This window comes from Semicossyphus pulcher, unplaced genomic scaffold, assembly GCF_022749685.1.
Source record: "Semicossyphus pulcher isolate SPU_LCO1_2020_fin unplaced genomic scaffold, fSemPul1.0.p SCAF_7, whole genome shotgun sequence".
Lineage (NCBI taxonomy): Eukaryota > Metazoa > Chordata > Actinopteri > Labriformes > Labridae > Semicossyphus > Semicossyphus pulcher.
In genome coordinates this window covers 6,240,330-6,251,339 of record NW_027211748.1, presented here as the reverse complement: position 1 = coordinate 6,251,339, position 11,010 = coordinate 6,240,330, and positions in this window count along the sequence as shown.

Genomic DNA, 11,010 nt, shown 5'->3' with positions numbered 1-11,010 from the left:
CAATTTGGGGTTCACTGTCTTGCTCAAGGACACTTCGACATGTAGACTGGGGATCGAACCTCCGATTGAAAGACAACCGACTCTACCACTGAGCCACAGCTGCCCCCGTATAGATGACGTATATGACAAAGCTACCTTATATCTCACTTGATTACCTCAGTAAACATTTTACTTCTGTGTTCTCAACTAGTTTCTTCAATGTAGCGTGATGTTCTTTTGTAAATGATTGGCCCCTTCCCAGCTAGCAGGGAACGTTCCCGTAACATTGGCTAACATTACCTACATCTGATTATGTGTGAAAGAAAACGTTTTAATCTAATATTCAAAGAACTAGGGATGCACGATACTGGATTTTTTGCCGATATCCGATATGCCGATATTTTACAACTCATTTAGCCGATTACCGATACCGATATTTTTTCCCGCACACCTAATTGCAGAGATCATCAACTCTCTTCTGTATTGGAATTAGCGTACAGTATAATGGTGATACTCTTATCACATTTGTTACAACGGTCGGGGTGACGGGTCTTGAGATGGTTAATCAAGTTTGTAGTGTTGAAAGACTTTGCCTTGGCTCCTCCTCGCATCACCGAAGCTGAGCAGTCATTGCAAATAGCAGTTTTGCTATCTATTTTGGACACTTTGGACACCATCCGTCCCTTTTTTCCAAATAAGGTCGCTTCTGGCTACAAAAAAAACCCCGGTCCTCAAACCAATGAGTGCTTTGACAGTGGCTCCACCTGCTTCCTATATACAGTCTATGAAAATAACAGTGACTAGCATCCTCCGCGGGTACAGGTGGAGCCAAAGAAGAGCTGTGTACGATTAAAACTGTAATGAATCCTCCTGATGTCTGTTCTGATCCTGCAGACGAAACGATGCTGGCATGGAGGGACAGTCACACTGTGAGCTGACGTCCGCTGCTGTGTGCTCCTCCGAACGCCTGCCACCTCGCATATGATCGTCTGCCTTCTTCAGTATTCCTCACAGTAATGTATTGTAACAAGAGCACCCAGAGCAGTCGCACTTCATTGTTATTTTAGACACTTTCATTAATACCATTGTGAAGTTTTACACCAAAGGTTTCTGGTTCCCTCTCTCTGTTTGCTCTTCTTCACCTCACAGAGGAAGTTTTATTTAAAAAGGCGGAGGAGAATATACGACAGAATTTAATATCAGCAGGAAAAGCAACTGCAGGCTGTTCATGGACATCAGGCCTTGACTGACCCGAGACAGCAGACTGAATCATAATAAGTTATGAAAAAGAAGAAGATAAGAGATATTAAGAAAGTGTAAGTACATTTACAAGGCTACATTATTCATTCATTCAACCTTTCTTTATTTACTTTGAGGACATGCCCTCATTTTCAATGATGTCGAGATTACAACAAAACCAAATCAATATAGAAACAAATACAAACAGAATGGCAACAACACAATTAAAAACAACTACATACAAATGTGGGAAGTTTTAAAATATGTTGCAGAGTGTTTCATGTGAATGCAGAGAAGCTATAAGCAGTCTTTCCATAATACAGTGTTTGCCTGTAGGCCTTCAAGCATCAGCCAATTACTGGAACATGTTGTGTATTGACTCTGAGACCGGCGTAATAAGGAGGTGAGATATGGCGGCATGTTGCCAATTAAAGCCTTAGAAACAAATAAAAACCAATGCTGGCCTCAATGATCCATTTTCTGCTGAGCATTGGGTAGTTAGCTTTGTTTCAATTGTCCATAAGTCTCCAATATCAGCCTACTTTTACACCTTTTCCCCGTTTGTTTCTCCCGTCGATCAACCCATTATTAACAGACAGAGACACTATACAACACACAAGCGCTTCCATTAAAGTAAAGGTACTGAGAAACTGGAAAAACTGAAAATGGTCTCGAAGGACGTAGTATAAAATAGCAGGGCGGCTGTGGCTCAGTGGTAGAGTCGGTCGTCTTTCAATCGGAAGGTTGGAGGTTCGATCCCCAGCTCCCTCAGTCTACATGTCAAAGTGTCAAAGTGTCCACTGAACCAAATTGCTCCCGGTGGCATAGCCAACGGGTATGAATGTGATAACTGATTGACAGTTGGGCACTTTACATAGCAGCCTCTGCCATCAGTGTATAAATGTGTGTGTGAATGGGTGAACGTGATATGTAGTGTAAAAGCAAAGACTAGAAAAGCGCTATATAAGTACAGTCCATTTACCATTTAGTAGTAAGTATGTAGTATACGCTTCTTCAGCTTCTCTCAGACTTGTTTCGAGGTGTGGATGAGCTCCGACAACCGTAGAGCTATCCTGGCATAAACTTTTTCTTTGCAGGTCGCCGTTCCAGTTTCAGTTCCCGTTCCCGGCTGGATGTCGTCTTTCAGAAAAATACTGAATACTGCACCTCCTCATCGGCCCGTCTGTCGTAGGCTTTCGCTGATTCCATCTTCAAAAAACAGCAGGATAATAACAGTGAGCTTCCAACTGCAGTCTTTTAAACATGGCGGGGTGAAATAAACACCAGTACTCGACCAATCAGAAATGATCAGCACTGCAGGCCGTGCCCTGAAACTTCAGGGCCATTTGGAAAGTCCTACCCCCCGAGCAGGGCCGTTCCTCAAAAGGTTCCTAGTTCCTGTGGAAAGTTCCTGCTGTCAAAAAGCACCAATCACCACATACATGATCCATGTTTCCAGTTTTGCACATTTGGTTAAAGGGCACTGCATGATTCCTTGTGAAAGATTTGAAAGAGTTTGTGCTGAAAAATAGTACGTGATAGTATTAAAGTACCGAGGAAGAGCTTGTAATGTTGTAATGTGCATGTTTTGGATATTCAGATACATCTTGGTTTGCTGGATGCTTTACAAAACTACAAATAAATTGCCAACTCATGACCCCTCATGAGCAGTTTAACCAAAGAGCGATGCTCGACAAAAAAAACCCTTCAGAACTTTGTGCTGCAGAAGAGTTTTTGGAGGGTCCTAACCAGGGGTCACCTGGTTAGGAGCCCAGTTGCATTCACAGACTGTATTAATGATAGACATAATTTGGATGAGCGGGTGGCCCAGGTGAGAAGAGCAGGGTAGGCAAACGCTAAAAGCTACATAGTGAGCGCCTGTGGCTGACATAGCTGGTGAATGAGCGAGTTAACCATCATGTTTTAGACAGAATGAGTTCCAATTTGTGGTGGTAGCTCACCAGAGATCTATTTTTCACACTAACGAAGCTAAAAGAGAGGGTGAAAATAAAGCAAACCGCTTGCTTCCTGCAGGTGAACAGCATGTACTGGGTACCTGAACATAACCGTCTCCTCATCACTCCTGCCCGACGTCTACTCTGCCGGAAGAAGCCAACAATGATCCTGATAAATCAATGTATGAGAAACATTGAATGAGCCAACAAGCCAGGTACGGTGGTCATGGACACTGACACCTGCTTATGAGTGCTTATATTTAAAAAAGCAAGCGTTATTATTTGTCTGACATATGCTTGAAAAAAAACCTCAAAAGGCACCAACACGACTAACATGGCCAGGGTGTTAAGTTCACTGAATGACTTAGCCGATTTGACACCAAACAGACAGCTCGTGGAATACACCTGCCAGCCAGCCTGGATAAAATATAAACAGGATAGTTATCGTAATATTCAGTGTACGAGAAGCACGTTTAATACATTTTTGTTCATCTAAAAAGTGGGACATGCTCCGTCATGATCGTCAGTGCAGCCGCCATCCTTACAACAATCAACGTTATCGTAGGCTGAGCTCAACTACCGCACCAGTAGCTAGCAGGATTGCAAACTCGACATGGAGAAAACAGATGGTAGGCTGTAATTTGTGTGTCTTAAATGCGTTTCAAATGAAAATAAATCGAAATAGTGTTGAAATAACTTGTATGCATGTTTTTTCCTCTGGGATACCCCCCAAAGTAGACTGCGTCTTATATTGACTCCCCATATTGTCATGAATGAAAGATGTTTGATTCAGCAGTAAAGTTGTCGTTTTTAATATGGGCTTAATAGGGATTGACTCACATTTGGGACTTGCCTCAAGTGGCCACTCGAGGAACTGCAGTTTTTGGCTCTTTTGCATTAGCTTTTGGCCATAAGCCCAATACCACGGACACGACTGGAGTTTAAAATGACTGAAAGTAGTTCCAATTCAAACTAGACAGTGCAGCCTGTGGATTGTCAGGAGTAACAGGGACACATTTTAAGACGAGTTATCTGCATGCTTCGACGTCACCCAGAAAAGTTGGATTTATTACTGTGTGCAGCTTTGACTCAGTCTGTGCACAGGTTTAGGAAAAAGAAACCTTCATTCAATAAATTCTTTGATAGCTTTTGGGGGGAAAAAAACTTACCAATACCAGATTTTTACTCTCACAGTCCCAAATGTTAAAAGGGCCATGCTGACCTGCCGTGCACTGAGGTGTTTTTTCACTATCAAAGCATTTTGTCTCAGTCGGTGTGACACAGAAGCCCAATTAGTGCTCGACTAAATGGAGGCACCGATGAGAGCGTGTCGCTTTTGTTCTGGGGAAGTGTTGGAGCCCTGCGCTGGGATTAAAAGCTGTGATTGAATTGGACACCGCTGCAGAGGGAGGCAGAGGGGTGGAGAGGTGAGGGGTGGGGGGCAGTGGGTACAGGACACAGTCAGACAGGCGTGTGCAGAGAACCAAAACTGTGAATCTTCTGCCCGCTGTCAGAAGCCCTGCTGATGATTTATTGGGCACAGACTTGCCTGTTCCCACACCCACTTGACTGTAAGTGTACTGTGCAGAATGTCTCTCAACAGGCTGATCTGTTAGCTTAGCAACCCTCAGTACATCTAATATGTCCTCTTACTCCCCTGAGCGTGTGCATTCATACAAAACATGTCTTTTTTAATTAGGCTTTGGTCTGTAGGAGGGAAAACACTCGTCTGAGGCATGAGGATTAAAATATTCCACTTCCTTGTGTTGAAGAACAAAGACACACCTGATGACTCACAGGCTGTGTGTCGCAGGTACTGAACAGCATTAATCACTTGAAAATCAAAGCGTCGGTCCTCACACTGAGATTCTGTTTTTATTCTCTGGTGAGTGATCGCAGATTTGATGAAAAAGAGACTCGCTGATCAGTTGAGGTTATTGTGGTCAAATGATATGTTGTCGGATCAGCAGGACCACAATCAGACATACAGTAGCACTATGTGTCATGTTGGTTGCTTTGACTGAAATAAATTGTAGCATACAAATAATGTCCAGCACCAACAGCTTTTATTTAAAAGCTGTCCGACGCTGGGACTCTCTAAAAACACTGTATTTCATCTGGAGAGGCGTGGCTTTGCAGGACGTAACAACGCACGCGTCGGCGAGCTCTGTGACCATCAGCTGTCTCAGCGCTAACTGTACTAAGTAACTGTACTAACTAAGCTAACTTTACGCTAACAGGTTTCCTTTGAAACAAGCCTCACGTGGGAGTGCTTGGTAAAGTCTACCTGAGTTACCCGAGTCTATTGATAACATGGGTTAAATGCTCTAACCCCAACGTCAGTAGTTTGTCAACACATTTAAGGTGAATCACACTTTGGAGTAACGTCAAAAGAACTACAACACCTGATGGGATTAGCTTTTCTATCAGTGAAACGGACAATACTTATAAACTGGAAGGTGAGGAAACTGAATTGCTTTAATATACAAAGCTGGCTTAAAGATGATTTGGAATTGGTATCTGTGGAGCGAGCAGCGTCAGTCCTTGAAGGTCGTGACCGCGGCCTCTGAGCATCATTACATCAGCTTTGAATAAAAGGCCTTGATGGCAGTAACACAGGAAAATGTGTAGTGTCTAACATCATTGCATGTTTGTGGTTGTCTTTTGTCTGCTGTATGGTCTTCTTTGTGTTTTGTTGTATTATAATTTTGTAAATGAAATAAAATACAGCAAAAAATAAAGTGAATCACACCTTATGTATGCACATGGAAGCTTAATGCCTTGTCAGCTCATTTGGGCTGGGCATCAGAGTACTGAGTATATTTTAGTTGTGGCTCTAAATGTCAGTATATTTTAGCACTGTTTAGTTATTATATTTTCCAGTGTAACGCTATGAGGGTCAATTTGAGAATTTGTCAACAGTCAGGTAGAAGTCATTCTGCAGGGAAGTCTAGTCACAGTTGTAGCCGTGCCAACAGCACAATGAGCTACAATCTAAGCGTACCTTTGTAAATCAATGATCGCAAAAACTTAAAAGAATCATCTCTGTCTGAAGTTACAATCAGGCCTGAGGCCTCCCGTAGCTTTAATGTTGCAGTTGAGGCAAAGATTAGGATCATAAACAACTTTAAATTACAGGTTACAGTTTTGCTAGCTTATCTGAAAACTGACGAGACAAGCGGACGATGACGCGCATCAGACACACAGCGCTCTGTGTGACGCAAGACGTAAGGCTGAGACACTCAGGTGAAACACAGTGTTTTTCAGGAGTCCCGTACGACCATGCTTACCATTGTTTTTTTTCTCCAATGGGCACCATCTAGTTTAGCGTGTTAGCATTGTAACATTTGCTAAACAGTAAGTATTTAAGTATTAAGTAAAGCTGATGGGAAAGTAGTGGACGTTTTAGAGGTATCTGGTCATAATCTAAAGCAGGGGTACTCAATTAAACTTGAAAGAGGTCCAGTTTGAGATGGTTTTTCTCAAGCAAAGGTCCGGAACATCATAATGTCTGACCTGCGTTATGATTCAGTACCATACATTTATACATTTTGAACGTCTGTCAAATCAAATAAAGAAAATACAATTAGGCTAAATAGTTTTTACAACAATGCTAATAACTTTTACACAGAGCTCTCATAATTTAGCAATAATAATAATGAATACTTCAATATTGCTAAGGAAGTATACTGTGTGTTTGTATGTTGGGGGGTCTGGGGGGTCAGTCAGGATCTGAATGACAGATTTGATTGGCTGAGTAGCGTCACATGTGATGATTTACAACAAATTCATTGGACTGCGAGTTTCTTGGACCCCGGAATCACTACCGCAAAAACAAAAAAGCTGTGCAAGTTAAAATAGTTGCGCTTGTCAAAACTGTAAATAGGTCCGGGTCCAGAGACGACAGCAGTTGGGTCCGGATCCGGACCGCGGCCCGCCATTTGGGGAACGCTGATCTAAAGTATTCAACAAATTAAAATATTGTTCTGATTATAGACCAGAAATTTGAACCTACTATAATTTTTTTAAAATTATTAAACGGTCTCAACCATAGACTGTATAAAAAGATGGATAACATGACAGCTCCCTAAAAGTGAAGCCAAACCATTTCCCCCTGCTGACTGGCTGCAGTATAGGTCATAAAGCCCGCCTCCTCCATGTTAACAGATGGGACATGGGTCAAACTATAAAATCAAAATACACGGTGGTTTCTGTCATTATAGTTAGTTCTTATCATGCTGATTTACGTCCAAGTGTTCATTTCCCTGACAAGTTGATTTTTGATTAGTTCATTGAAGCTGTAAAAAGGATGATTGACAGCTCTGTTGACAAATTCAGCTCCTGCAGACGATCTGTTCAGGATTAGCAGAGTAGAGGAGGAACGGTGAGAGGAGACGTAACTAAAACAATCACTACAGTCATTGAAGTTTACAATCTGTGAACGTCTGCTTCAGACCAACACAAGAAGCTGTTCTGCTGTTAAACACGGATCTTTGCTGTTTGTCTCTGTTTTTGACTCTCCAGTGGTATTTTGGCTTCACTTCTGTACAAAGATGGGAGGTGGAGACGCATTGTCCATCTTTATTTACGGTCATTGGCCTCAATTCAATTCTGAGGGCTCTATTTGAGCTCAAAAAGCAAACAGACCATCGGCCAGAATATGATATATATATGATCTTTTATTGCTGCGTCAACTGTCGCCAGGACGGATTCCAGCAAAAGGATTTACAGCCTGCAGACCGAAAAAGCCTTTGTGAACATAGTTTCACAGAGAGTGGTAAGTTAGTCAGTAAAAGGAAGCAGAAGGTGAGTTTTCTCTGGAGAATACAACACAGGCATGTATGTACAGCATACGGCTTCGTCCATAGGGGCCCACAAAATCGACACAAAGAGTGATGAAAGCTGCTTTGAGGAATCATTTTGTTATAATTTACCCATGGGGGACATTAATGTCCAAACCAAATAACATGGCAAGCCTCCCTATCCCAGTGTCCTAGTGGTGCTCGTCGAAAGGTCAAGGATTCATCCTTTGGGAAGTATAAACTTTCATACAAATTGCACCAATCCAAACAGGACTGGTTGAGAGATCTCTTAGGGTCACTTCCTGCAGATAGTCCATCCATCCTGTTTATTATCCTGTTTAGTGTGGCTGGGGGCTGGAGCCTATCCCAGCTGGGGGAAGAGGCGGGGGTACACCCTGCCTGATCCTGGACTGATCCTGGACTGATAACCTTCCACACTCACACTTACGGGCAAGTTAGAGTCACCAATGACCCTAACGAGCTTTAGACTGAGGGAGGAAGCCGGAGTACCTGGAGGGAACCCACGCATGCACGGGGAGAACATGCAAACTCTACACAGAACCAAACCGGGGTTCGAACCAGGAACCTTTTAGCTGTGAGGCGACAGCACTAACCACTGCACCACCGTGCAGCCCTCCTGCAGATAGTGCTGAGGGAAATTCAGGGGGCCACAGAGATTCCTTAAAGGGACCAATGAAAGAGTCAAATCCTTCAGAGTTCATCAGACATGTCTTTGAAAAACAACCTGCTTGTGACAGAGGTTCAAAGGGATTCATCCTCTGACTCTTAAGGCCACATTACGTTACAGCCACAATAGTGTCACCATTTCTGCCTCCTCTGTTGTTCATCAACTCTTCTTTGTGTCTCACTGAAATCCTGTCATTTCTGATTCAGCTGGATGTTTGTTATGTCTTTGACACTGAATAAATGTGAATGGAACATATACAGTGTATAATTTACTCTATATGTCCCCGTTTACACACACACACACACACTCAGGGATCCCTAGGTTAAAGCAATCTCAACTTTAATCTTCACAGTGCATCAATAGGACGTCTCTCAATAGGAAAAGTAATAGAATGCAGCATGGAAAGGTATAGAGTGTCTGTAGGTTCACACTTAAAGATAATGGAAGTGTGTGTGTGTGTTTGTATGTGTGATACAAATGAAAAGATGAAATTGAGGAGAGAGGGGGATGAAGAAGGCGGCGAGAGGCTGCAAACAAGATGCTCTGATGATGAGAAGAGAGAGAGAGAGAGAGAGAGAGAGAGAGAGAGAGAGAGAGGTGGAGGGAACACCAGCGCTCAAATACGGGAAGTCAGGGCAGCGGTGACGCACTGGAGCGACAAAGCAGTCGGGGTAAAGTGCAAGAAAACGAACTCCAGGATGCAGAGACACATGATGACCAAACATCTTAAAATTGTGTTCACCTGGTAAATAAGAAGAGGAAAGGAGTCCACAAAGAGTCCATAAACAACAGGTATGTGTTTTTTTTTTATTCCTGACATGAAGTAATAACTCATCGCATGTCAAGTTGATAAACAAACCCAGTGTGGGAATCTAAACAAAGTCCTCCCTGGGGTCTGTATTCTGCTGCACATAAATTCCTATTAAGACAACATTGTGACAGCGCCGTGTGTCTTAAACTATTTAGAGCAAAGTCAGTAAATGCATCAAACATTTAGGATTGTCAAAGAGGTAATAATAAAGATAATGCTTATTATACAGCTTATTTCCTACAGTGATTCGACTGCTCCGTCTGCATGTTACTCCCACTTATGAGCCCGGTTTCTCTGCTAACTGTGATAGACGGGATCTGTAACAACAGTCGGGTGTTTTGACAGAAAAACTTCAATTTAGTTAAATGTGATCGTTTTGGATTTTTTCGTATATTCAGTTGAGCTGGTAAAAGTTTTATGGTTCATTTTCTGATAAAAATGCATGTTGCAGTTAGAAGTCAATGTGTTTGCTCTTTCGCAGTCCAACGAAACCAGACGATTTAGTGTTTAAAGCTCCTGTGAGGAACTTTCACTTTGTGTTGATTTTGGCGCCCCCTGTGGACAAAGATGTACCTATTATCTCTGATCTTGTCCTGTACACGTCTAAGTTGTGTTTTCTGGTGAAAAATCTTCCTTCATCATTTAAACATATCTCTCATTGAGAATCTTCGCCGTGAAAAATGTAAAATAATAGGCTGCTTCGCCCACATGCTGTCGATCTTTTCGTCTGACACGTACCCCGCGGCATTACAAATATCTATAAAGAAATAATCAATCTTGTCGCTGTTGGTCTTGATTGCATTTGTAGGTCATACAGATGCATCAGTCTTAATTTCACTCTGTTTCATAACCACCGACAACTCCTCACAGGAGCTTTACATGAATAACTGTTTGATTCTCCTCATTCCCCTTACATAGGAAACAGTGTAATGTATCTGTCATAGCTTAAAGGGGTGATCCAACAATTTTGTGTTGCGCTGCCATAAAGTTTAGGGACTCACAAGACAGATTAAAAAAAAAATAATTTCCAAATCCAAGCAGCAGAGATATTTTAACTTTTAACCTTTAGTACAATTCAAGTGCCAGGACAGCCCAGTGCACCAGCTGGGCGTACGCCTGGTCGTAACCTTACGTCCGACTTAAAGGTGAAAGTTAGGACTGACTTTAAATTACGCCCTGTGCACCAGCATGTTTTAAGCCCTGTTTGTGTTCTTTTACGCCTAGGATGGAGCAGGCGTAAGTTTAGAAAGTCAGGCTTAAATCCACGGTAGACATAAGTAAAAGTAACAAAACCTTAAAGAAAAACACCGTGGCAGCACGTTATTTCACAGGATAAATAAAAGGGCATTAAAACGAGAGAGATTCATCTGTGATCTTCTTTACTTTTGTTTTGTGTCATCCATATCTTCTGTCGACCATTTGGTGAGGAAAGTTAGCGAGTGGAGACGTGTGTTGCTTGGTAACAGTCAACGCTTTTCGAGTGTTCACGTGGACGCGCATCATAAGACCGGGCGCAGCTACGACCAGTGTCAGTTC